This window comes from Loxodonta africana, unplaced genomic scaffold, assembly GCF_030014295.1.
Source record: "Loxodonta africana isolate mLoxAfr1 unplaced genomic scaffold, mLoxAfr1.hap2 scaffold_75, whole genome shotgun sequence".
NCBI lineage: Eukaryota > Metazoa > Chordata > Mammalia > Proboscidea > Elephantidae > Loxodonta > Loxodonta africana.
The window spans coordinates 375,700-403,416 of record NW_026975484.1 but is presented as its reverse complement, the minus strand read 5'-3'; the positions used below and the strand labels follow the sequence as shown (position 1 = coordinate 403,416).

Genomic DNA, 27,717 nt, shown 5'->3' with positions numbered 1-27,717 from the left:
ATTCACATGGAGATGTCAGGTAATAAAACTTCACCCCACACGGGGATGTCAAGGATAATACCAACAGCTAATGTTCATTGAGTACCTACACTGGTGCCAGGCACTCCTGTGCTTTTCCTTTCATGTTTGCTTTTCATGATGGCCATATGAGGAATGTATCATTATAATGCATAAAGAGGTCAATACAGAGAGTTAGGCTGACATTTCAATATATGAGTCTGGACCCAGGAGGAGTTTGAATGGATGGAGGTATAAACCTCAGGTCCTTAGCTACAAATAGACAGCAGTGAACTCACTGAGGCATCCTAGAGGGAGGGTGTCAATAGAGAGAGGAGCAGGCACCAAGCCCAAGGGTACTCAGGTATCTAGAAGCCTGCCAGGTGAACAGCAGCCAACAAGCCTCTCTGAAGTCCAGTGTGGTTCCTGGAGGGTTGTCTGTCCTTGCTCTCAGCTGCATTTCCCCAGTGCTCCTCCCACCTGCACTGGGTTGTCCCCTTCATGAGGACAGGGACAGTGTGTACCGTTCACCACTGTATCTGCATAACATAGACTATTTCTGGCCCATGGAATATACTGACTGAAAGAAAAATAAACAAACGATAAGTACGTAAAATCCTTCGTAGTTGATACCTTGGGATACATTAAGGGGCTTCATGAGTAAGAGGGAGAAAAACTGATCAGGGCTGCTTCTGAGACCATCTCTTAGGTGTAAAGAGTGTTAAACAATAATTAAACAAAGAGATTTAATGGCAGAGATGTATGTTAAAAAGATGTAAGTATAGGTTGAAGATTACTAGAAACATGCACATTTATTATTGCAACTATAGTCAAATCGTTAAAAAACATATACTACATGCACACAGAATATTATAAAGTAATTTAATGCCCTCATTAAAAAAAAACAAAAAAAATTTATCATGAGAAAAGACTAATGATGAACGAAAATATCAGGATATAATATCCGTGTTAATATACATAAATGTGTGTGCTAATACACACATAAAACCAGTTGCCACTGAGTCAGTTCTGATTCATGATGACACCAGTGTGCCAGAGTAGAACTGTACTCCATAGTGGTTTCAGTGTTTGGGTTTTCGGAAGTAGGCTGCCAGACCTCTCTTTCACAGCAATTCTGGGTGGACCTGAACTCCAACTTTCTGTCAGCAGCTCAAGATATTAACCATTTGCATCAACCAGAGACTCTAATACACATACATGCCAATGTAAGTAAGATAACAGACATATCGGAACGTTAATAATTTATTCTATGCATTACGTATGTTTTCTTGTTATTTATTGCATACTTTCCCATTGCTTCCAAGTTTTTGAGGAATAGAATGTACTTCTGGAAAAATTCATGAGAGATTTTTAAGTAATGAAATAATTAACAGAAACAGAATGAGTAAATCTGTGGCAAGGCAGCCCATGAACCCAAGATTACAGTAACACTGGTATGAAAAGGAGAATTGTGGAGTCCTGAAGCTCAGTGGTCCCATGCATGCATCAGGAAAGAGGGAAGAGCAAATAAACGAGGAGAAAATACAGTGAGCCAGAGGAGTGGGAGCCCTCTGTTGTGGGCACAGTTTTCTCATGAAACTTTAGATGGACACAATGGGTGGGATTATCCACTTCCATCACACAAACATTTTTATTACCCTTGATTTTAACGGAACTATGTTATAAAAACAAATGATAAAATAAAGTATAATAAAAGAATAAATCTCATAGTGGACTACTATCATTTTCCCCGGCCACTGAGGAGGGCAGGAGACACACACGGGAAAGAAGATGGAGCAGTGTGAAGAATCATGCTTAGTGAGGAGGGGAGTGTTTCTGAGACAGGCCTTACCTGCTACCACCTAGGGAAGTAGGCAGCCGTGCACAACCAACTGGAAGAAATGGCACATTATTTCTGAGACCTACTCCAGCTCATAACAAATTATGGATAACATGGGAAAGAATGAGATTTCCAGGACACTTAATTGTTCTCATGAGAAACCTGTACATAGAAAAAGAGGCAGTCATCTAAATAGAACAAGGAATACTGCATGGTTTAAAGTCAAGAAAGGTATGCATCTCCATTGTATCCTTTCACCATACCTATTCGACCTGTATGCTGAGCAAATAATCCGAGAAGCTGGACTGTCTGAAGAAGAATAAGGCGTCAGGATTGGAGGAAGACTCATTAATAACCTGAGATATGCAGATGATACAATCTCGCTTGTTGAAAGTGAAGAGGCCCTAAAGCATTTACTGAAGAAAATCAAAGACTACAGACCAACAGCCTAACAACAGGACCAATAAGCAACATCATGACAATGGAGAAAATGTTGACATCAATAAGGGCTTCATTTTACTTGGATCCACAATAAACACCCATGGAAGCAGCAGTCAAGAAATCAAACGACACATTGCATTGGGCAAATCTGCTGCCAGAGGCCTCTTAAAGTGTTCAAACGCACAGATGTCACCTTGAAAACTAATGTGCACCTGACTCAAGCCATGGTGCTTTCAGTCGCCTCATACGCACACGAAAGGTGGGCAATGAATAAGGAAGACTAAAGAAAAATTGAAGGCACTGAATTACGGTATTTGCAAAGAATATTGAATATACCACGGACTGCCAAAAGAATGAACAAATCTGTCTTGAAAGAAGTACAGCCAGAATATTCCTTAGAAGCAAGAATGACGAGGCTTCATCTCACATATTTTGGACACGTTGTCAGGAAAGATCGGTCCCTGGAGAAGAAAGTCATACTTGGTAACAAGTGGCCACAACAATCGGCTCAAACATAACAACGACTGTGACGGCGACGATAGGTAGTTTAACATACATTTAGACCCATACGAATTAAAATTTAAACAATTATTTCATGCCTTTTTGTAGCGGTTTCAGAATATACAATTAAAATAAATGTAAACAATTAATAGAAAAAATCTCTGAAAATAAAATTTAATTTTTTAAAGTCACTGCTCCATAGCCCAAATCTAAATGGCTTGATATAAAGCACTGGTTTTTGTGATTCACAAAAAGCAGGTGCCAATTCCTGAACAAGAACTGAAGTGACAGGAGAAACTCCCCATGCTGTTAGAGCCCTGAGTATGGGCCCTAATCCAATAATCTGTCCTCATTAATTCCTTTTCATTTCATCTCTGTGAAAGAGGGGAGGGAGAAGGTGAGAGAGGGTTACATGTGCCTATTCTGTTCTTTAGCATGTAGTTAACTGCCAGGAACATGTATTCATAACAGTCTAAAAAACGTTAAAGTACAAATAAGGAGGAAAACCTCCTAGTATATATATGTATGAGGTAGCACAAAGAGTTAAGTGCTCAGCTACTAACTGAAAGGTTGGCAGTTTAAATCCACTCAGAGTTGCCTTGGAAGAAAGGCCTGGCAATCTACCTCCAAATGGTCACAGCTGTTGAAAACCGTACGGAGGGCAGTCCTACTCTGAAAACTCACGGGGTCCTCAGGAGTGAAAATCTCCTCAACGGCAACTGGATTGGTAATCTATATATGGCATAAATGTTCGGAAAATTAGTTTCTGAACATATACACGGCATACAGAATACACTGCACATTAGTATTATGTGCCAAAACCCACTGTCATCAAGTCGATTCTAACTCATAGTGACCCCAAAGGACAGAGTAAAACTGCCACATAGGGTTTCCAAGGCTGTAAGTCTTCACTGAAGCAGACTGCCACATCTGTCTCCTGCAGAGAGGCGGTTGGGTTCGAACCACTGACCTTTCAGTTAGCAGCCAAGTTCTTTAGCCACACAGCCACTAGGGCTCACTGCTGTCATGTACAGTGATTACATAAGCAAATTCTGAAACAAACTGCCTGGGTTTAAATCCTAACTCAATCTATCAGCTGGTTGATCTGGGCACGTTACTTTACCTCTCACTGCCTCAGTTTCCCATTTCTAAAATGGGTCTTATTCAAAAGGTTGTTACGCAGGTTAAATAAAACACACAAGGCACTTAGAAAAAGGCCTTACACACAGAATGAACACAATAAATGTTAGCTTTCACAATTATTAAGGGAATACAAACAGCTTAGTTGAAGAAACTTCCATTGAGAAATAGTTGCGTTCCAAAATTCATGTGTAAAGTCATTTATATCAACTGTTAAAGTTGTATGTTTAGATTCAAGTGATTACTGAGGTGTGTTATGATCTTGAACAGAGTTCAGGGGACTATACAGGCTGACTCTGCATGCCCTTCTCCTGCACATCCATTCCATCTCCCTTGGAGCCCAGACATCATGTTATCAATTAAACCCCTCCCACACTGGTGGTGTACTGTTTAAGAGCTATGGCTGCTAACCAAAAGGTCATCAGTTCAAATCCACCAGGCACTCCTTGGAAAGTCTATGGCACAGTTCTGCTCTGCCCTATTGGGCCGCTATGAGTTGGAATAGACTCAGTGGCAATGGGTTTTTAATGGGTATGAGTTAACTGTTCAGTGCTTAAAGACATACCAAAAGCAACCACGAACACAAAAGTATAGTAAAAAGTTCTTATTTCAGAATAGCAAAGCCTTTTTCTAACACAGTGGTGAATTAGGGTGGACTGTGGATCAAGAGGAGGCCTGGTGGCATAGTGGTTAAGAGCTCAGCTGCTAACCAAAAGGTCAGCAGTTCGAATCCACCAACTAGACCTTGGAAACTCTATGAGGTAGTTCTACTCTATGCTATAGGGTCTCTATGAGTTAATATCAACTAGGGTCTCTATGGGTTGGAATCAACTTGATGGTGACAAGTTTGATTTGGTTTGGATTAAATTATGACCCTAAAAAACGTGTGTTTCAACTTGGTTAGGCCATGATTCCCACTATTGCCTAGTTGTCCTTCATTTTGTGATTGTAATTTTACTGTAAGAGGATTAGGGTGGGATTGTAACACCACCCTCACTCAGGTCACCTTTCCCTGTGGTGTGACCTGCACCACCTTTTATCTCGCAAGAGGTAAAAGGAAAGGGAAGCAAGCGGAGAGTTGGGGGCCTCAGACTATCAAGAAAGCAGCACCAGGAGCAGAGCATGTCCTCTGGACCCAGGGTCCCTGCACCTGAGAAGCTCCTTGACCATGGGAAGGCTAAGGACAAGGACCTTCTTCCAGAGCCGAAAGAGAGAGAAAGCTTTCCCCTAGAGCTGATGCCTTGAATTTGGACTATTAGCCTACTTTAATGTGAGGTATTACATTTCTCTTGGTTAAAGCCATCCACTCATGGTATTTCTGTTACGGCAGCACTAGATGATGAAGACAGTGGGTCAAGGTGGAAGGGGTGGATGAAGGACAAAAAAAGAAAAATGGACAACAAGAGAAATATAAGAATTCAGAGAACTGTGAAAATTTAATTCCTGAATATACTTTCTTTCTCCTCCCTATAACTGGAAGGACTTTTCTCATATACAGCATATATAAGTAAATCCTTGCAATATTTAAAACACTTAGATTTTTGTAAAACTCATTCTCTGAAAACTCATGGTGGCCCCATTAATTTGTGGCTTAAAAACAACTCAGAACTAAAAAGAAGCATAAATAAATAAATAAAGGCACTGCTGTCATTTGCGGGTGATGTTCTTTTCCTGTTATCCACAACCCACACACTCGGGAGTTAATTTTCCAGGGTCAGTGTTCATAGACCATCCTCTTTCTCGCACCACCACCCCACCACCCTTAATTATTTAGAAAACGCAGTGCCAGTCAGTGCTCCAAACATCAAGTTTTCTCTCCAAAATGCCAACTCGCACTTGGGGAGCAGGCTACATTCTCAGCTATCAGCAATTCCACTAGCCCCTGCAGATAAGGAACATGTCTCCACTGAACTGTTCGTTGTAATTAAAAAAAAAAAAAAAGTAAAAAACTGTTTCTTAAAACCAGAAAAAAAAAAAAAACAGGCATTTCCCTATTACCCACCCACCCCACTCTCCCACACCGAGTGCTCCCCTCACCACACACACACTCAAATATTTCCTACCAAGGGTGTGTCCCAAGCGCGGGGTCTGGCTCCACTCTTCTTTTACACCCCTTGGAGGCCTCTGGAGAAACCATACCTTTGGTTGGCAATTCCCTGAACCCTGCCTATTCAAGCTGGCACTTATTCAAAAAGGCAGGTGAGTCTTCAAGTCAGGTTTTTAAAAGGAGTTTAAGAGGAGCCAGGTGATATGCCTACTCACCCTCAAGTTTCTCAAAGGTATTAATTTCTTGAGATGTTTACAATGTCTCAACTATGGGTTAATTAAATCCCTTAGGATGGTGGTCATAGGAAAATCCTCCATCTCAATGCCCCCCACTTTGAAAAAAAAGAGGGGGAATCTCCAAAATCACAAATTTGAATATCTACATACTTGATTGAACTAAGGAGTAAGTTCCTCATCTGTGTTATTCTTGGTTTGAGCCTGGTGGTGCAGTGGTTAAGAGCTCAGCTGCTAACCAAAAGGTCTGCTGTTTGAATCCAACAGCTGCTCCTTAGAAACCGTATGGGGTAGTTCTACTCCGTCCTAGAGGGTTGCTAAGAGTCAGAATTCACTGGATGGCAATTGGTTTGTTTGTTTTTCAATCTTTGGCTGAAAGGTGGACTTTGTTATCAATTTATTAAATCAACTGGTAATTTGCTGGATATTTCTCATACACGAACTTATGATGTCTTCAAATCCAGCCAATCAGGTTTAGGAAGAGAGAAACTTCTCTACCTTAGCCTCCCTGCCACTCCCACACCTTTTTCATTGATTTCCATGCCCTGTTTAAGTAACATCATTCATTACTTCTCACTATCTAGGTTATCTGAGCCAATTCATGGCAGTCAATTCCACCTGAGCCCTAGGATACCCTCATTTACATACTCTGCCCTGTTGTTCCTTCACCAATGGCTGACCTCACATCTTCCCTTGAATGTCTACTAGGCATCTCAAACTTTATGTGGTTCAAATAAAATTCTTCGTCCAAGTGTCTTATCTACCTCCCAGTCTTCCTTATCTCAGCAAATGTTCTCACTATCCTCTGGGTTGTTCAGGACAAAAACCTAGAAATCATCCTTGATTTCTCTCCTTTATTCAAATCTTGCATCCAATCCATTGACACATATTCTGGACTCTTGGCACTACCTTAACATAAATCCTGACTCTATCCACTTCTCACTATCTCCACCTTACAGCCACCATCATCTCTTGGTTAAAACTGGACTCCGTGCCACCGATCTTCCCTCTTACAGTCTACATAACAGCATCACCTCAGTGGCTTCTCATGGCAATTAGGAAAAATTCCCAAATCCTTCCCATGGTCTTTCATGATGCGGGGCTTGCCCACCATACTAACCTCATTTCCTAACAGTCTTCCCTCGGTTCACTCCACACTAGCCATGACTTATTTCCTGAGCTTCCTCAAAACATGCCAGAACACTTGGTTATTTAAGGGCCTCAGAAACAACTCTTTCCTTTATTGGCAATATCCTCCCTCCAGAACTTCATACAGCTATTCTCTCCTTTGATATAGGTCAGTTATCTCCTCAAATATCCTGATCCCATAAGCCTTTACTAACTATTAATCTAAAACAGCTCACCCCACTCATTCCCTCACATGCAACTCTGTCTTATTTTCAAAATATTTAGCTGTCCTTGACATTTTTTGTTAATTATTACCTGTAAATGTGTTTTTTGTGGTTGAGAATATATGCAGCAAAACATACACCAACTTAACAGTTTCTACCTGTACAATTTAATGACATCGGTTACATTCAAGTTGTGCAACCATTCTCACCCTCCTTTTCTGAGTAGTTCCTCTGCCATTAGCATAAACCCACTGCTCCTTAAGGTTCCTATCTAATCTTTTCAGTAGCTGTTGTCAACCTGATGCCATATAGACAGTTCTTAAAAGAGCATATGCTCAAGGTAGACCATTTTTATTAGTTAAGTAGCTAATGTTCTGGAGCCCTCGTGGCACAGTGGTTAAGTGATACGGTAGCCAGGCAAAAGAAGAGCAGTTTGAATCCACCACCTGCACCTTGGAAACTCTATGGGGCAGTGCTATTCTGTCCTATAGGGTCTCTGAGTCAGAATCAACTCAACAGCAACAGTATGGTGTTTTCTTTTTTATACTTCAGTTTTAAGATGATTCAAGGGAATGCTTTTGGTGTAATGTTTAAAGATTATCTCACGGCAATAGTTTCAGGAGTTCATTCACCCTCAATGGCTCCAAAAAGTCTAGGGTTCATGAGAATTTGAAATTCTGTTCTGCATTTTCCCCCTTTTGATCAGGGCTTTGCTGTGGACTCTTTGATCAAAATGTTCAGTGACAGTAGCCGGGAACCTTCTGGTTCTTCTGGTCTCATGGCATGCTAGATGTTCTTTTAAAAAACATGAGTGGATGCTGGAGGTTATCAAATACTTATTTTATTACACCTATTAATATAACCACATTTATTTTTCCTGTACATATGGCAAATTATACTGATTCATTTTTGAATGTTAAACTAACCTTGAATTCTTGGGATAGACCCAACTTGGTCATACTATATTCTTCTTTAGAGTATTGCTGGATTTGTTTTGCCTATTTCTTTTTATATTTTGCATCTATGTTCATCAGTGACATTGGCCTGTAATTTTCCCATCTTGTGCTGCTCTTGTCAGGTTTTGGTATCAATATTCATTCTACAAGCTTTATAAAATGAGTTTGGGCATATATTTCATTTTATATTGAAGAATTTGTGAAGTATTTCTTGAATATTTGGCAGAATTTGCAGGAAAAGCCATCTGACATGAAGTTTTCTTTTTGAGAATAGTTTGAGCTCTAATTCAATTCTATTAACAATTGTGGAATTACTTTTGCTTCCTGTTTCTTCTTGAATCGTTGTTATTAACTTACATGGTATGATACGTTTGCCTACTTTACCTAAATTTGCAAATTTATTAGCTAATATGGTTCATAACATTCTCACATTATCTTTAAGTTCTGCAAGATCTGTAGTCATTTTCTTTCTAATTCCTGATATTCGTTATTTATACCTTCATTCTTTTTCACTTGATCAATCTTGCCTAAAGTTTGTCAATTTTACCAGCATTTTCTAAGAATCAACTTTAGTCTTTGTTGATCGTCTGTTGCATGTATCCAATCATTAATAGAAACAAAAATTCCTATGAATGTTTGTTTCTGTTTTTTTCCCAACATTTTGAATGGATGTTTAACTCACTTATTTTTCAAAATTTGTTCTTTCCGATTATATTTTTAAGGCTATAAGTTTCCTATATTATATTGTCTGTACTGCACCAATTTTTATATGCACTATGTTCATAATTGTTCACTTCAAAATATATTCTAATTTTCATTATGATGTCTTTTTTAATGCCTAGTATTTTAAAATATCCAAGCACATGGAGATTTTGTATTTTCTTTTTCTAATATGTTTTTTTTTAATTATGCTGTACTTACACAGTATCCTCTATATTATTGCAGACTCTTGAAATTTGTTGAGACTTGCTTTATAACACAGTATACAGTCAATTTTTATAAACACTATGTATGTGCATGAGATGAATGTATATTCTTTAGTGGTTAGATAATACACACACATACACATATATCAATTTGGTATTTTTATACATGTTAAATCTTCTGTACCCTTGACAATTTATGGACTTCTATGTTTCTGAGGGGTGTGTTAAAAATCTATTATGATGCATGATGTCAAAAGGAGCCCCAGTAGTGCAGTGGTTAAGCACTCAGCTGTTAAACCTTTTGATTTGATCCACCAACTACTCCACAGGAGAAAGATATGACAATTTCCTTCCATAAAGATTACAGCCTTAGAAACCCTTTGGAGAAGTTCTATTCCATCCTATAGTCACTATGAGTCAGAATTGACTCATCAGCACATAAGAAAAAATGTATGATGTGATGGAAACTGAGCAGTACGAAGGTATAAGAATTGGTCCTACCTCCAGGGTCAAAGGATGAAGGACAGAGAAAACAGCAGAGACATCCAAAAGCTTGGAAAAAAGGGGGCTGAGAGGACAATGGTTGGTGGTTTAAGGGCTTTGAAGGGCTACCACATATACTGAGGAATCTGGAGTGCAATATTCTTGCCTAAGGATGAAGACATGCTCATAAAGATCCTGACAAAGCTTTAGGCTTGCACCTCTGGCTGATCTTTGGGCTCCATGGGGGCAGGAAGTGAAGGCTAAGGCAGAGTTTTAGGCGCTTTTGCTTAGCACTGAAAGAACACCCCAGTTCAGAGCCAATCTGCAAAGACTGGGATAATGTTCCTTTTTCTTTTTGGCTACAAGTATTTAAAGAAATCACTGTCAGGTCATGAACTGACTGCTGACATAACAGAACAGAACTTCAGTGTCCACACATGAGAAGACATACAATCTTTGCAGAAATAGTTTGGAAACATCACTAAGCAAATGGATGACTGGTCCTCAACAATTAAAAAAAAAAAAAAGCAAACCCTAATGACTGGAGGGACTCTGATTTCCAGAGTTACATTATAATATTTAAGATATCCAGTTTTCAACACACTATTTTAAGTCATAAAAGGAAAAAGAAAAGGATGGTTCATTTGTTAAGAAGAAAGAAAGAAGAGAATGAACAGAAAGCATCCCTAAGGAAACACAGATATTGGGATTACTAGACAAAGATTTTAAACCAATTGTCTTAAATTTCCTCAAAGAGCTAAAGAAACCATAGACAAAAAAAAAAAGGAAACCAAAAGAATGCATGAACAAGTAGAAAATATTAATAAAGAAATATTATACAAAAGAACCAAATAGAAATTATAGAGCTGAAAAGTAGAATAGCTGAAATAAAATTTTCATTAGAGGAGCTCAACAGCAGATTTGAGCAAGAAAGCAGGAAAATGTAAACTTGAAAAAGCACAACTGAAATTGTTCTAACTGAGGAGCATAAAGGAAAAAGAATGAAGAAAATGAACAGAGCCTAAGGGACCTGTGGGACAACATCAAGCATACCAATATACTCATTAAGGAGTCCCAGAAAGGAAAGAAAGATGAAAGGACAGAAAGAATATTTGAAAACGTAATGACTGGAAGGTTCCCAAATGTCATCTAGATATCCAAGAAGCTCAATAAACTCAAAGGACAATAAATACATAGATATCCACAGAGAGACATAATCAAAATGTCAAGAGACGAAGACAGAAACTTGAAAATAGCAAGAGATAAGTGACCCCTAATGTACAAGAAGAGAGTCTCAACAAGTTTAACTGTTGATTTTTCATCAGACACCATTGAGATGAGAAAATAGTGGGATGATGTATTTAAGATACTGGAAAAAAAATACAGAAACAAAACTATGAACCAAGATGTCAATATCTAGCAAAACTATCTTTCAAAAATGAAGGGGAAATTAAGACATGCCCAGATACACAAAACCTGAGGGAGTGTGTTAGCAGCAGAACTGCCTTATGAGAAACGCTACAGGGAATCATTCTGGCTGGCATGGAAGGACACTAGACAGTAACTGGAAGCCATAAAAAGAAACAAAGACTCCGTAAAGGTAACTACTTAGATAAAACAAAGTCAGTAATATTTTTATATCACGCCTCTCTTTTTTTCATATATGATTTAAAGCACGAATGCATAAAAATACTTACACATCTCTCTTAATGGACACACAATGTATAAAGATGCAATTTTTGTACCAGCAACGTAAGTAGGGGAGGTAACTGAGCTGAATAAAAGCAGAATTTTCTATACTGTTGAAGCTAAATTTGTATTAATTAAGATTGTTATAAATATAAGATATTAATTGTAATCCTCATGCTCACCACTAAGAAGTTAAAAAATATAAGGAAAGGAAACAAGGAGAGGATCAAAATTGTACACTTGAAAAAAAAATCAGTCAAACACAAAAGTGGACAGTAGTGAAGAAAATGAGAAACAAAGTACGTATATGACCTACTATTACAAAGTAGAAGATATAAGTCCTTCCTTATCATTAATCGCTTTAAATATAAATAGATTAAATTCACAATTGGGATCATTAAAGTTGTGTGTCAACTTTGTCGGACCATGATTCTCAGTGCTTTGGCAGTTATGATGTAGTTTAGCAGTCGTAAAACGATGCAATCACTTCCATGATGAGATGTGATATAATGTGATTACCTCCATGATGGGATCTGCTGTGAGTAGCCAATCAGATGTAAAGGAGTTTCCTCAGGGGTGTGGACTGCATCCAATATAGGTGGACTTTCTGGCAAGGCTCTTGAGCTTTTGCTCACTCTGAATCCTGCAGCTGGCTCCTCGTCATCTGATCTCAAATTTTTGGGACTCGAACTCTCAGCTTACCTTCCAATTTTGGGATTCATCAGCCTCCGCAGTCTGTGAGCCGCGGGCTGCCAGCTTACCTGCCGATCTTGAGATTTGTCAGCCTTTGCAGCCTGTGAGCCACAGACCTGTTGTATGACCTGCAGATCTTGAGTTCTGCAGTCCCTGCATCTATGTGAGTCAGGAGAAGCCACCAGCCTGACCCATGGACTTGAGACTTACCAGCCTCTATAGCCTTGGGAGCCATTTCCTTGATATAAATCTATTTATATATAAATACATACATATATATATCTCACTGGTTTTGCTTCTCTAGAGAACCCAGCCTAAGATACCAATTAAAAGACAAACACTGGCAGAATGAATAAAAAAATCATTCAATTGCTATCAAGCTGATCTGACTCATGGTGACCCCTCCCCCCATGTGTGTCAGAGTAGTAGTGACACTCAAGTGTGTCAGTTCAACAGCTAATTTTTCAAAAGTAGACCGCCAAGCCTTTCTTCCGAAGTGCCTCTGGGTGGACTCAAACCTCCAACATTTTGGTTAGCAGCTGAATGCATTAACCGTTTGCACCTCCCAAGGACTCTATGTTTATTTCTGTATTACTTGTCTTTATACTATATACATACACAGACACATAGACATCCATGAGTGGTTCATACAGATGCTTTGGACTTCGACTAGCAGGGCTCTATTAATTATTGATAGAAAAGTACTGATACCAATTACAAATGCGTATTTGTCCATGTCCCCTTTCAGATTTATTAGTTTTTGTATTTTGGAGCCCTGTTGTTAAATATGTACACATTTAGGATGGTTGTATCTTTTTGGAGAAGTGAACCTTTATTATGTTATGTCCCTACCTATTCCCAATAATACTCCTTTTTCTGAAGTATAATTTGTCTGATATTAATATAGTACTGCAGTAGAACTGGATAATTTTCAACCATTTCAAGAGGTAGCATAAGATCAAGAACTGATGGTATAAAAGGAAGAAATCGAAGCTGCATTGAAGGCATTGGTGAAAAAACTATCCTCTCTCCACCATCTTCACTAACTCTGACACCAACTGTCCCTCACACAGCACTCCCTACTTCTCTGCTGGGTTCAATAATTCATTGCAACGGCCACACAGAGCTCACAGTCCATATTCATGATTATGGGGTTTATTAGGGAAGTAACAGTTATAACTCAGGCTCAAAGACACTCAGAATACAGTTCTTCTATTGGGACAGCCTCTCCCCTCCTGTGCTCATAGGTGTGCCTCTGCCTGGCCTTGGGCCTCTCTCCAAAGGCACTCAGCTTTCCTTCTCCCTGGGCCATCATCTCCTATAGCCGGGTCCCTGTTGCTTGGTCTCTTCTGCCATGGCATCTTACCGTCTTCAGGGTTACAGCTTCCTCTCTCTATCTCAGTCTCTGCTTCTAGGAGCTTCTCAGTGCAGGGATCTCAGGTCCATAATATATGCTCAGCTCCTGGCTGTTCTTCCTTGATGGGAGTTGAATCCTCCTCTTTGCTCTGGAACTGGTTCTCTTTGAAGGGAAAACTAAACAATCCCCTTGGTGAGCCACAATTACCCTATCACACAGTCCTGCCCAAGTACCAGGGTAGATGTTATAAGACCATGGCTAGAAAGGCCACACGAAGTAAACAATCACATCACAGTACCTTGGACTCATTTTTCGAGTGAAGTATCAAAAATCCCATCAGAACGGATTGATAAAGAACATAATCAATAGCAAGAACATTTTCATAATTATGTTTTCTGTATTTGGAAGAAATCTATAGCACTATTCTTATTTTGCCAATTCACAGGGATCACAGAGATTAGTGGTAGATATCGCAGTACCAGAAAACTCTCTGGTGAAACAGTCTCTGAGCAGTCTTACAAACACGGATATTCCACCAGAGTCAAAAGAATGACGTTACATTAATCATCAAAGAGAACATTTCAAGATCTAGCCTGAAGTACAATGTTGTCACTGATAGGCTAATATCCATACACTTACAAGGAAGACCAGTTTATATGACTATTCAAATTTATGCACCAACCACCAATGCCAAAGACAAAGAAATTGAAGATTTTAAACAACTTCTGCAGCCTGAGATTGATCAAACATGCAATCAAGATGCATTGATAATTACTGGTCATTAGAATGTTAAAGTTGGAAACAAAGAAGGAAAAGTAGTTGGAAAATACAGCATTGCTGATAGAAATGATGCCAGAAATCTCATGAAAGAATTTTGCAAGACCAGTGACTCATCCAACTATTTTTTTTTCACCAACATAAACGGCAGCTATACACGTGGACTTTACCAGATGGAATACACAGGAATCAAACTGACTACATCTGTGGAAAGAGAAGATGGGAAAACTCATATCATCAGTCAGAACAAGGCCAGGGATCGATTGTGAAACAGACTGTCAATTGCTCATATGGGAGTTCAAGTTGAAACTGAAGAAAATTAGAATAAGTCAAAAAGGGCCAAAGTACAACCTTGAGTATATCTCACCTGTATTTAGAGACCACCTCAAGAATACATTTTACATGTTACACACTAACGACTGACGGCCACGTGAGTTGGGGAATGACATCAAGGACATCACACATGAAGAAAGCAAGAGGTCCTTTAAAAGACAGGAAAGAAAGAAAAGACCAAACGGATGTCGGAAGAGACTCTGAACCTTGCTCTTGAATGTCGGGTAGCTAAAGTGAAAGGAAGAAATGACGAAGTAATAGAGCTGAACAGAAGATTTCAAAGGGTGGCTTGAGAAGAAAAAGTATTATAATGACATGTGTAAAGATCTGGAGATGGATAACCAAAACGGAAGAACACTCAGCATTTCTCAAGCTGAAAGAACTGAAGAAAAAATTCAACCCTTGAGTTGCAATACTGAAGGTTTCTACGAGTATAATATTAAACGACGCAGGAAGCATCAAAAGAAGATGAAAGTAATACCCACAGTCACTATGCCAAAAAGGATTGGTCGACCTTCAACCATTTCAGGAAGTAGCATATGATCAGAAACCGATGGTACTGAAGGAAGAAGTCCATGCTGCACTGAAGGAATTGGTGAGAAAAAAAAGCCTCCGAGAATTGATGGAATACCAACTGAGATGTTTCACCAAATGGATGCACCACTGGAATCACTCACTTGTCTAATCCCAAGAAATTTGGAATACAGCTACCTGGCCTATGAACTGGAAAGGATCCATATTTACACCTATTCCTAAGAAAGGTGATCCAACCAAATGTGGAAATTGTCAAACAATATCATTAATATCACATGCAAGTAATATTCTGCTAAAAATCATTCAAAAGCAGCTGCAGCAGTACATTGACAGGGAACTGCCAGAAATTTAAGCAGGATTCAGAAGAGGACATGGAAGAAGGGATATCACAGCTGATGTCATATCGATTCTGGCTGAAAGCAGAGAATACCAGAAAGATGTTTAAACCTGTGTTTTATTGACTATGCAAAGGCCTTTGACTGCTTGGATCATAACAAATTATGGATAACATTGCGAAGAGTGGGAATCCCAGAACACTTCATTATGCTGATGAGGAACCTGATCAAGAGGTAGACGTTCAAACAGAAAAAGGTGATACTGCGTGGTTTAAAGTCAGGAAAGGTGTGTGTCAGGGTTGTATCCTTTCACAATACTTATTTAATCTGCAAATAATCTGAGAAGCTGGACTATACAAAGAACACGACATCAGGATTGGAGGAAGACTCATTAACAACCTGCATTTTGCAGATGACACAACCCTGCTTGCTAAAAGATAAGAGGACTTGAAGCACTTACTGATGAAGATCAAAGACCGCGGCCTTCAGTAGAGATTGCACTTCAACATAAAGAAAACAAAAATCCTCACAACTGGATCAATGAGCAGCATCATGATTAACGGAGAAAAGATAGAAGTTGTCAAGGATTTCATTTTATTTGGATCCACAATCGACACCCATGGAAACAGCAGTTAAGAAATCAAAAGATGCACTGCCATCAGGCAAATCGGTGCAAAAGACCTCCAAAGTGTTGAAAAGCAAAGACATCACCTTGAAAACTAAGATGCAACTGATCCAAGCCAAGGTGTTTTCAGTGGCCTCGTATGTGTGGGAAAGCTGGCCGATGAATAAGGAAGACTCTAGAAGAATTGATGCCTTTTAATTGTGTTGGTGAAGAATTCTGAATATACCATGAACTGCCAAAAGAACGAAAAAATCTATCCTGAAAGAAGTATAACCAGAATGTACCCTAGCCTAGAAGCAAAATGGCTAGACTACATCCTACATACTTTGGACCTGTTTTCAGAAGGAATTAGTCCATGGAGAAGGATATCATGTACTATTTCTTTGGACTATCTAAGACCTGAAGAACAAAATCTCATGGTCCAAATTAACGTTTTTACTTACTAATTTTCAAATGTAGCCCTGGTGGAAGAGTGGTTAAAAGCCTGGCTGAAACTAAAAGGTTTCAACCAGCCTCTCCTTAGAAACCCTACTGTGCAGTTCTATTCTGTCCAATAGGGTCACTGTTAGTTAAAATTTAATCCACAGCAATGAGTTATTTAATTTTCAAATATAAATTTTTTTGTGTTAATGTCTAAATTCTAAAGTAAATTTCATTTTATAAACTTCTGGTTTTATAAATTTATTTTCTATTATTCAAATTTATTGTTATGGCAGAATCAAATTTAAAAAGTGACGTAATTTTCAATCCAGGCAAAATGAAATGGCAATAACTAAGTGCAGTGCAAAAATGGAAGCCTGCAGAAGATAAAAAGAAAATGATCTGTGAATCCCTAAAGACTATTCCAAAATTCGTTTTTAGAATGTAATAAATCAGCAGAGACTTCTTCCATTAAAGGTACGTGCTTAATGGGTGGGAATCATCCTACTAGTACCACTAGTGCTGAAATTAACGATGGCAATACAAATATAACAGAATTTGTTCCAAATTCTGCATCCATTTCTTGCTGTAGTAAAAAAAAAAAAGAAATTAGTAATGATCTACAAAGTGAAACTAAGAATATTAAATTGTCACATCTGCAGACCCCATAAATAACAGAAATGCAGATCCTGCCTTGTGGAATAATTTTCTTCTAATGAAGTAAATTACTGGATCAAAAGAGGCCCAAGTGATTGTCAACATCACAGTTGTCCACTTGTAAATTTGTGTTGAAAATTCCTGGACGGTAAACAAAGTTCTGCAGCCAGAATTTTTTCTAGAGTGCAAAGTTAATGATGAAAATTATAAGAGGGAGTGGCTACTGCAATCTCCATCAGTCAGCTCTGTGTACTGCTTTGTTTGCAAACCTACTAACCAAACAAACAAACCCGTCATCCTCATTTAATTCTCGAATTGTTACAGATGAATTTAGCAATTGGTGCAAATTGAATAGGATCGGTAAACATGAAAATAGTTCAATTCACAGAGATTATGTTATCATATTTAAACCAAACACATTGTTCTGGCTTAATTTATGAACTGGAATCACAAATTAATGAACATCAGTATTGAAAAGCCATTTTGTAATGTGTCGTTGTTGTCATAACAATCACTGAAAGTGGACTATCTTCGTGAAAAAGAAATGAAGTCTTTGGGTCCCCACGAAATGGAAAATTTTAAAGTTGGCTTCAACTTGCTGCTCATTTGATCTATTTTTAGCAAGTCACATCTCAAAACACGGTAACACAGGAAAGGGCAATCCATCCCATAATTCTAAAATAATGTGTAAAAAATTTATAATCTTGATAAGTGATGAAGTTCAATCAACTACTGTCAGTGAAATAAGTATAGCTCGATATTTGATTTTGTCTGTGGATTCCACTTCTGAGCCTTCTCATACAGGCCAGCTAAGGATTGTTTAAAGATCCGTATCTCCAACAGATAGAAAACCTGTGTGGTGATTTATCACATTTGCTAGCTTAAAAAATCTAAAAAATCATACTGGTAAAGACATTGCAAAGCAAGTGTTTCACTAATTATGTGAAGTTTGCAAAATTGATTTTTCTAAGTGCAGAGACCAATCCTATGACAATGCTGCCATTACGTCACTGCATTATAAAGGCATACAACAGAAAATTCTGGAATGAAATTAATATGCCCTTTTCATACCAAGGTGCTGCACATTCACTTAATTTTGTAGGATGTATCACAATAGATTTTTTTTGTCCAAAAGCAATTGATGTTTTTTCTAATATTCAGTTACTTTACAAATTTTTTGCCACCTCTACTCACTGATGAGCTGTTCTTAAAACACATTCAGGCAATGATTTAGCATTAAAATGTCTAATACACATTGGGAAGCACATGCTATAGCAACAAGTACAATTCTAGGCGCCACACAGAATATTGCTGAAGACCAGATACAGAAAGGAAACTCCAAAACAGAAGCTAAAATCATCGCTGCCTTAGTCACCTAGTGCTGCCACAACAGATACCATAAGTGGATGGCTTTAACAAAGAGAAATTTATTTTCTCACAGTCTAGTAGGTTACAAGTCCAAATTCAGGACGTCAGCTCCAGGGGAAGGTTTTCTCTCTCTGTTGATTCTGGAAGAAGGTCCTTGTCCTCCATCTTCCCATGGTCAAGGAGCTTCTCAGGCGCAGGGACCCCGGGTCCAAAGGACATGCTCTACTCTTGGTAGTATGAGGTCCCCAACTCTCTATCCTTTCATCTCCTGGGAGATAAAAGGTGGTGCAGGCCACGCCCTAGGGAAACTCCCTGTATCTCAAATCAGGGAGGTGTTAAAATCCCACCCTAATCCTCTCAACATAAAATTACCATCACAAAATGGAGGACAACCTCACATGGCCTATCCAAGTTGATACACACATTTTGGGGGGACATAATTCAATCCATGACATTCTACCCTTTGGCCCCACCAAAATCACATTCTTGCAAATGGAAAACATATTCATCCCATCACAAACCAAAACCAAACCCACTGCCGTCCAGTCGATTCTGACTCATAGCGACCCTATAGGACAGAGTAGAACTTCCCCATAGAGTTTCCAAGGAGCGCCTGGCAGATTCGAACTGCCAACCTTTCAGTTAGCAGCTGTAGCACTTAACCACTACGCCACCAGGGTTTCCTCATCCCATCATAGCATTGAAAAAGTCTTAAATCAAGTCCAAGTCCAAAATTCAAAAACCCCTCTTCATCTGTGAAATCTAGGACACAAGTTATCTGCTTCCAAAGGTACAATGGCATAAAAGGAACAAGCTAGACATTTCCATTACAAACTGAAGAACTTGAGGGAAAGAAGGCATAACATGTACCAAGCGAGTCAGGAGAACACATCGCATTAGCCCTCAAAGACATTGCAAACCAAGTGTTTCACTAATTAGATGAAGCTTGCAAAATTGATTTTTCTAAGTGCAGAGACCAATCCTATGACAATGCTGAGAAATGTCACTGCATTATAAAGGCATGCAACAGAAAATTCTGGAATGTAATGAATATGCCATTTTCATACCAAGGTGCTGCATATTCACTTAATTTTGTAGGATGTATCACAATGGATTTTTGTCCAAAAAATGATTTTTTTCTTCTATTCAGATATTTTACAAATTTTTTGCCATCTCTATTCACCGATGAGCTGTTCATAGGCCATGATCAGCATTAAAATGTCTTTCTAATACCCACTGGGAAGCACATGCTATAGCAACGAATGCAATCCTGGAATCACACGCTCAGATTCTAGGTTCCATAGAGAATATTGCTGAAGACCAGTCACAAAAAGGAGATACCAGAACAGAAGCTTAAAACGTCACCAACAAAATGTAAACACAGCCCATATATTTATGTTTGTTATGTATAATAATATATAGCATCATTTTCATTTGATGAGTCAATTCTCCAAGATTCAGAAATAAATTTATAGACATGCATGGATCTCTACCACCTATTAACAAGATATTTACATAAGAGAATATTTTGAAAACACAATAAAACAAATACTGCCAAATACTGATTATCAAGCAGTTCCTTGTTGCAGAAGCATTAAAAGAAACAAGTAAATGACAGAAATGCTCCAGAAGTATTGAGTGCCAGGGATCAATTTCACACAACCATCCTCACTGACACACTTGAATCTTGCATGAAATGAAGGGTGAAGATGTATGAAGTTCCTTCTGATATTTTTTTCCTTCTTAATGTGAATATAACTGATGAAGAATTCCTGAAGGTACCCAATAAACCAGCACAGGCTTATCCTGACGAGGAAACCCTGGTGGCACAGTGGGTAAGTGCTACGACTGCTAACCAAGAGGACGACAGTTCAAATCCACCAGGTGCCCCTTGGAAACTCTATCGGGCAGTTCTACTCTGTCCTATAGGGGCAGGATGAGTCAGAATCGACTCGACAGCAGTGGGTTTCGTTTTTATCCTGATGACTTAAGATAAACCTTCATGGAGAAGTGCTACAATTTCATTCTCACATTAGAATTAAGTTTAGAGATTCAAGACAAATTTTACTCATGTAGGCGTGTAAACCAAAAAACCAAACCCATTGCTGGTGAATTGATTTCAGCACATAGCAATGCTATAGGACAGAGTAGAATTGCCCCCATAGGGTTTCCATGGAGCAGCTAATGTATTCGAACTGCCAAGCTTTTGGTTAGCAGCTGAGTTCTTAACCACTGCACCACCAGTGCTCCAAATATACTCTGGCCCAGTAGTTCAAATGCAACACCCGCTCCTTGAAAACCCTATGAGGCAGTTCTACTCTGACCTATAGGGTCATTATGCATCAGAATGGACTCCAACCCAGCAGGTTTGTTCTGCCTACTGCCTCATCCCTATTTCATTTTCTCAGAGATAAGTTTCTGTGATAGTGTCAGATTCAGGAATGTGATGAAAAATGTCTCTTGTAGGGGTGGGGCCAAGATGGCAGAATAGTCAGATGCTTTGTGTAGCCCCTCTTATAACAAAGACCCAGAGAAGTAAATCGATTATATATGACAATCTAGGAGCCCTGAACATCAAAGGTGAAGTCACAGAATTGGACTTAGTGGCAGGGGGAGGGGGATGTGGTTCAGAAGCAGTGAGAGGTTGACAGATCTGACCCGGCAGAAACCAGCACCCTGCAGGCTGGATCGGATGGCATGTGCGGTGACGCAAGCAGTGACGCTCGGGACATGTTTTTCACATCAGAAGAGACCGAGTGGTAGAAAGTCTACACAAGCCTCCAGAACCAGTGAAAAGCAGTGCCAAGTTGGCAAAAGATAAGTACATGCATTTAAAATGCCACACAAATCAAAAATCATCCCCTTTGGGAAGAACATCTCTCCCATTTACCTGCTTCCTCCCTCTCTGTTTTTAGTCTTAGACCAGCTTCGGCTATTTCTGGGTCCTCTGGGCCAGAAGTAGGAACTATCACATGCCGTGGAGCAGGAACAAACAACAAAAAATAATCTGCCAGCTTCCCTAAGCTAGGAACTCAGGGAAGGCACAGACATAAGGGGTCCAAGGACTCTGAATGCCTTTCACCCTTGCATAGACCTGTGTGGGCCCATTTCAACAGCGTAGGCCCTCATTAGCACACTACAATTTTATTTTCAACTGTATCAGCTATAAAGTGGAGTGGCAGGTTCGTGATATTTTACAACGTTCTGCCAATTAAACAGGGTCCTCACCTACCCTCATCAGTGACCTGAGGGTTGGTGGCTCCACCCACGTCACCTAGCCACCCAATTCAGGAGTCCAAGAATAAGTGGTGAATCCCAGTACTTACAACCAACAGCATTGGGTGCCCATGGTCTGGCTGCAAAACCCACCCACCTATGTGCTCTAGGGAACAGGGACATGCTTTCCTCCCAGACACTCAGGGGCAGTCATTCCCCCCACAGTAGCCAGACACCTGTACCTACACCAATCAACCCTGTCTATGCAGGACTGTAGGTGAGAGCCTAAACCACACACTTGGTGACCGACTACATGGACAACTGAGCTGAATCCATACAAGAAAAGTAAAAGGGCTCCTAGGCTCACATACCTATTAACAGCTCTGATCACCTGGTGACAGGATGTAAGAGCTTCAAGAGTGCCAATAATCAAACTAGCTCAACCAAGCAGCCTATTTGGGCATATTAAAATAAAACAAGAAGCTAGGACACAATACAACAACAACAACAACAAAAAAAACCAAACCCAGTGCCATCAAGTAGGTTCCAACTCAGTAAGCAAACATGAAATAAATGAATATAATAACTTATTGATGGCTCAGAGACAAGTGTAGATATCAAATAACATAAAGAGGCAGACCATGATGGATTCAGGAAGCTCCCAAAACAACAAATCAAGAAATCTTCCAAATGAAGAAAAATTCCAGGAATTACTGGAGGTAGAATTTAAAAGATTAATAGACCAAGCCCTTCAAGAGATCCAGGAGGAGATCAGGCAAAACGAAGAACAAGCCAAGGAACACACAGATAAAACAATAGAGGAACTTAAGAAAGTTACACAAGACTATAATGACAAATGTAACAGGCTGCAAAAATCCATAGAAAGACAGCAAGCAAATCCAAAAGAGTAACAATAAAATTTCAGAATTAGACAACCCAATAGAAAATGAGAGGAGCAGAATTGAGGCACTGGAAGTCAGAATTAGTGAGACTGAAGATAAAGCTCTTGACGCCAACTTATCTGAGGAAAAATCAGATAAAGTAATTTTTTAAAATTGAAGAAACGCTAAGAATTATGAGGGACTCTATCAAGAGTGATTGGAACACCAGAATCGGGGCGGGGGGTGGAGGATAACAGAAAACACAGTGAGAATTGTTGAAGACTTCTTGGCTAAAAACTTCACTGATCTTGTGAAAGATAAGAAGATATCTACCCAAGATGCTTACTGAACCCCACGCAAGGTAGATGCCAAGATAAAGTCACCAGGACATATTATAATCTTGCTTGTCAAAACCAAATATAAAGAGAGAATTTTAAGAGTAGCTAGGGATAAACAAAAAGTCACCTATAAAGAAGCGTCAGTAAGACTAAGCTCGGACTACTCAGCAGAAACCATGCAGGCAAGAAGGACATATACAAAGCCCTGAAGGAAAAAAAAAAAAAAAATTGCCTGCCAAGAACTATATATCCAGCAAAACTGTGTCTCAAATATGGCGGTGAAATTAGGACACTTCCAGATAAGCAGAAGTTTAGGGAATTTTTAAAAACCTAACCAATATGACAAGAAATAATAAAGGGAGTTCTCCAGTTAGAAAATCAATGACATCAGCTAACAACCCAAGACTAGAACACGGGACAGAACAACCAGATAGCAACCCACGTAGAGATGTCACAAATAAATCAAAGCTAAAACACTGAAAATGTAGAAACAGAGACATCGATCTGTAAAAGATGACAACATTAAGACAAAAAAGAGGGACTAAATAATGTAGTCATAGATCTTTCATATGGAGAGGAAGTCAAGACGATATAAAGGAATAAAAGATTCGTTTAAATTTAGAAAAACAGAGGTAAATGTTAAGGTAACCCAAAGGAAACTAACAATCCTACACATAAAAATAAAAAAAAAAAACAAGGAAAACATAAATTTTCGGCAAATACAAAAGCAACAAGGAAAAAGATGAAAGACTAAAAAGAAAAACGATTCAGCACAGAAAAAATTAATTAGCAGTAAATACAAAGGCAACAAAAATGAAGAGGATGGAAAGAAAATGCACAAAGAACAACGACTCAACAGAGAAAATTAAGTGGAATAAGGAAAATGTCAAAAAGACATACAGAAAAAAGACGAAAATGACAGCACTAAACTCATAACTATGAATAATTACGATAAATGTAAATGGTTTAATTGCACCAATAAGGAGACAGAGAGTAGCAGAATGGATTAAAAACCATGATCCGTCTGTATGCAGACTGCAAGAGACACACCATAGACTCAAAGACATAAACAAACTAAATCTCAAAGAATGAAAATATATATATATATATATCAAGCAGACAACAATAAAAAATAAGAGTGGCAATATTAATCTCTGATAAAACAGGCTTTAAAGTAAAATCCGCCACAAAGGAAAAGGAAATACACTATATAATGATTAAAGGGTCAATATACCAGGAAGACAAAATCATAATAAATACTTACATACCCAATGACAGTGCTCCAAAACACATAAAACAAACTCAAACAGCATTGAAAAGAGAAATAGCTCCACAATAATAGTCGAAGACTTCAACATACCACTTCTGATGACAGACAGGATATCCATAAACAAGCTCAATAAAGACATGGAAGATCTAAATACCACAATCAGCCAACTTGGTCTCATAGACTTAAACACAACACTTCACCCAACGGTAGTCAAGGAAACTTTCTTTTCTAACGCTCATGGAGCATTCTTGAGAATAGACCACGTATTAGGCCACAAAGCAAGCATTAACAGAATCCAAGACATCAAAATATTACACAGCATGTTTCCTGACCATAAAGCCATAAAAGTCAAAATGCTGTCGTTCTCATACATTTTAATTTCTTACATATTTTAGACCCAATAAAGTCTATTCTTATTATGTTATGCAGTCAGTAATCCTCTATTTTTACCCATTTCATTAACTTTCATTCCTTCTTGCATCTTAAGCCTTTCACCTTATTTTCTTTCTGCTTGAAGAATACCTTTGGAATTTTCTTTAATGTGGGCATGCTGATGTTAACTTATCTAGGTTTTGTTTGTCTGAAAACAAAGGTCTTTGCTCATTCATGAAGGATGTTTTTCCTCAGCATAGAGTTCTGGGTTGCCATGGATTTTCTCTCTGTAATTTAAATATATCATCTCATTGTCTTAGGGTTTTCACTATTTCTGTAGAGAAGTCATCGGTCAGTTTTTTTGTTTGTCCTTTAAAGATAATCTCTTCCATTCTTTAGTAGTGTTCAATTATTTGCTTTTTGTGGGGTTTTTTGTCTTTAGCTTCAGCAGTCCTACTATGAATTTCTTTGTATTTACCCTACATGGGTCTTATAAGGAAACCCTGGTGGCGTAGTGATTAAGCGTTATGGCTGCTAAGCAAAAGGTCAGCAGTTCGAATCCACCAGGCGCTCCTTGGAAACTCTACGGGGCAGTTCTACTCTGTCCTATAGGGTCGCTTTGAGTCGGAATCGACTCGACGGCAGTGGCTTGGTTCCTTTTTTTTTTTTTTTGGTTTGGGTTTTGTAAGTCTTCTAGAATCTGTAACTTGATATCTTTAATCATTTGAGGAAACTTCTCAGCCATAATCTCAGTTTTTCTGCCTCATTCTTTTTCTTCCTTCTTAAAGTATCTTATGCTGGATATTTTCATTGTATTCTCTGTATCTTATTTGTTTTTATATTATATATATTTTTCCTTTTGTCTATGCCTCTATTTTCTTCCAACATGTCTTCCACTAAATCTCTCTTCAGCATTTGTAATCTGCTGTTATATACATACATTAAGATTTTAACTTCAGCTATAGTTTTCAGTTGACTTTCTAAGTTGATCTGTTTTGTAGTTTCTAGTTTTTTGCCAAATTTCTAAGTCTTGCCTTTATTTCTTTGAACATAATAGAGTTATTTCAGTGTCTTTGTCTGATAGCTCCAATATCTAGTTTTTCTGTGGATCTCATTCTGTTATTTGTTGTTTCTACAGGTTTCACTCTTTTCTTTCTTTTTTAAAAAAATTGTTGATTATATTAGAGAGGCGAGGCCAAGATGGCAGAGTAGTGAGACGCTGCCAGTGATCCCTCTTAGAAAAAAGACCCGAAAAAACAAGTGAAGCAATTATATTTATGACAAGCTAGGAGCCCTGAACATCAAAGGCAAAGTTAGAAAACGGACTCAGTGGCAGGGGGAGGGAGAGACTATTCAGAAGTGGAGAGGAGTTACTGGACCTGAATAGCCAGGAACCCTCAGGCACCGTTCCCTGGAGCGAGTGCAGTGGGGCTGGCAGTAGCGTTCCAGAGGCGCTTCACTCAGGGAAAGACAGCAAGTTGCACAGACTACTCACACCTCCAGAACAAGAGAAGAATGGCACTCGCAGCAAAAGCTAATTACTTGTGTTTATTTTACCACGCCCCCAACCCCCAAGCTGGCTTCAGTGGCTGTCAATTTCCCTGGGCCTGAGATAGGCCCCGGTACCACTCTGAGCCATTCTTCCGTCCTTGAAGAAGGTATAAGTTCACAACTGGGGGAAAGGTAATCTGCCAGCTCAATTAAGCTGGGGAGCTCAGGACAGAAGTAGCTCTTGTTCAGGCACAAACGGTCCATGGGCTTTGAATACCTTTCACCCCAGCATGGACCTGTGTGGGCCCATTTCAGGAGAATAGGCCCTTGTTGCCAGACTGCAATGGTTTCAGCTGGACAGTGGAAAGATGGGTGTTTGATGTTTGACACTGCTTTGCCTATTAAACGGCGTCTTCACCTACCCACATCAGGGGCCTAAGGACTGCTGGCTCCACCCACAATACCTGGCCACCTGTGACAGAGCTCCAAGGATAAGTAGTACCGCCCAGAACTTACAACCAAAAGCATTGGGTACCCATCGCCCTTCTGCAGAACCCACCCATGTGCTCTACAGAACAGGGATGCGCTTTCCTCACAGACACTCAGAGGACAGCTGTCAGACCCCTGCCTTGATCAGAGCCTGACCCCCTACTGCAGCCAGATACTTCTGCCTACACCAATAACCCCTGCCCCTCTAAGACTGTAGGACAGAGCCTGTACCTTACACTTTATGACCAACTACCTGGGCACCTGAGTTGAATCCATACAAGAAAAGTAAATGAACTCCTAGGCTCATATACCTGGTAACAGTGCTAGCCATCTGGTGATAGTACATTAGAGCTTCAAAGGTGAAAATAATCAACCTAGTGCACTCAAGCAGCTTATCTGGGTATACCAAAACTAAACAAAGCAAGAAGCTAGGATACAAAAAGCAAGCATAAAATAAACCAATACAATAACTTATAGATGGCTCAGAGACAACAGTCAATATCAAATCACATAAAGAGGCAGACACGGGGGCAGGACCAAGATGGCTGACTAGGTAGAAGCTTCCGCTTATCCCTCTTGAAACAAAGACTCGAAAAAACAAGTGAACTGATTACATAAAGGACAATCTACAAACCCTGACCATCAAACACAGAACTAAGGAGTTGACCTGAGTGACAGGGGAGTGAAAAGCCACACTGCAGCAGCGACCGCTTCCGGAGCCAGTGTCCCACGCCACAGCCTTGAGCCCTCGCAGTTTCCTGGTGCCAGAGTGGTGGGGCTGATTGTGGCTTACTGAGACAGGGAAGCACGGATGTAGGCCTAACCCTCAGGACCAACCTCGGAGGGGACCAAGGCAGCACACGCAGGCTCCACACAGACGTGGCTGGCAGGGAAATGAAAAACCACGGGGAAGCAGCGACTGGTTTTGGAGCCTGGAGTGCAGCACCCCAGAAAGG

The 27,717-nt window shown here is 39.4% G+C and overlaps 1 long non-coding RNA gene across 1 annotated transcript in view; it reads right to left on the bottom strand.

Annotated features, from left to right (window-relative positions):
- The window catches only part of LOC135230090 (uncharacterized), a 52,035-nt gene that overhangs the window by 11,482 nt on the left and 12,836 nt on the right, over positions 1-27,717 (bottom strand). The gene's annotated exons all lie outside the window — the stretch shown is intronic.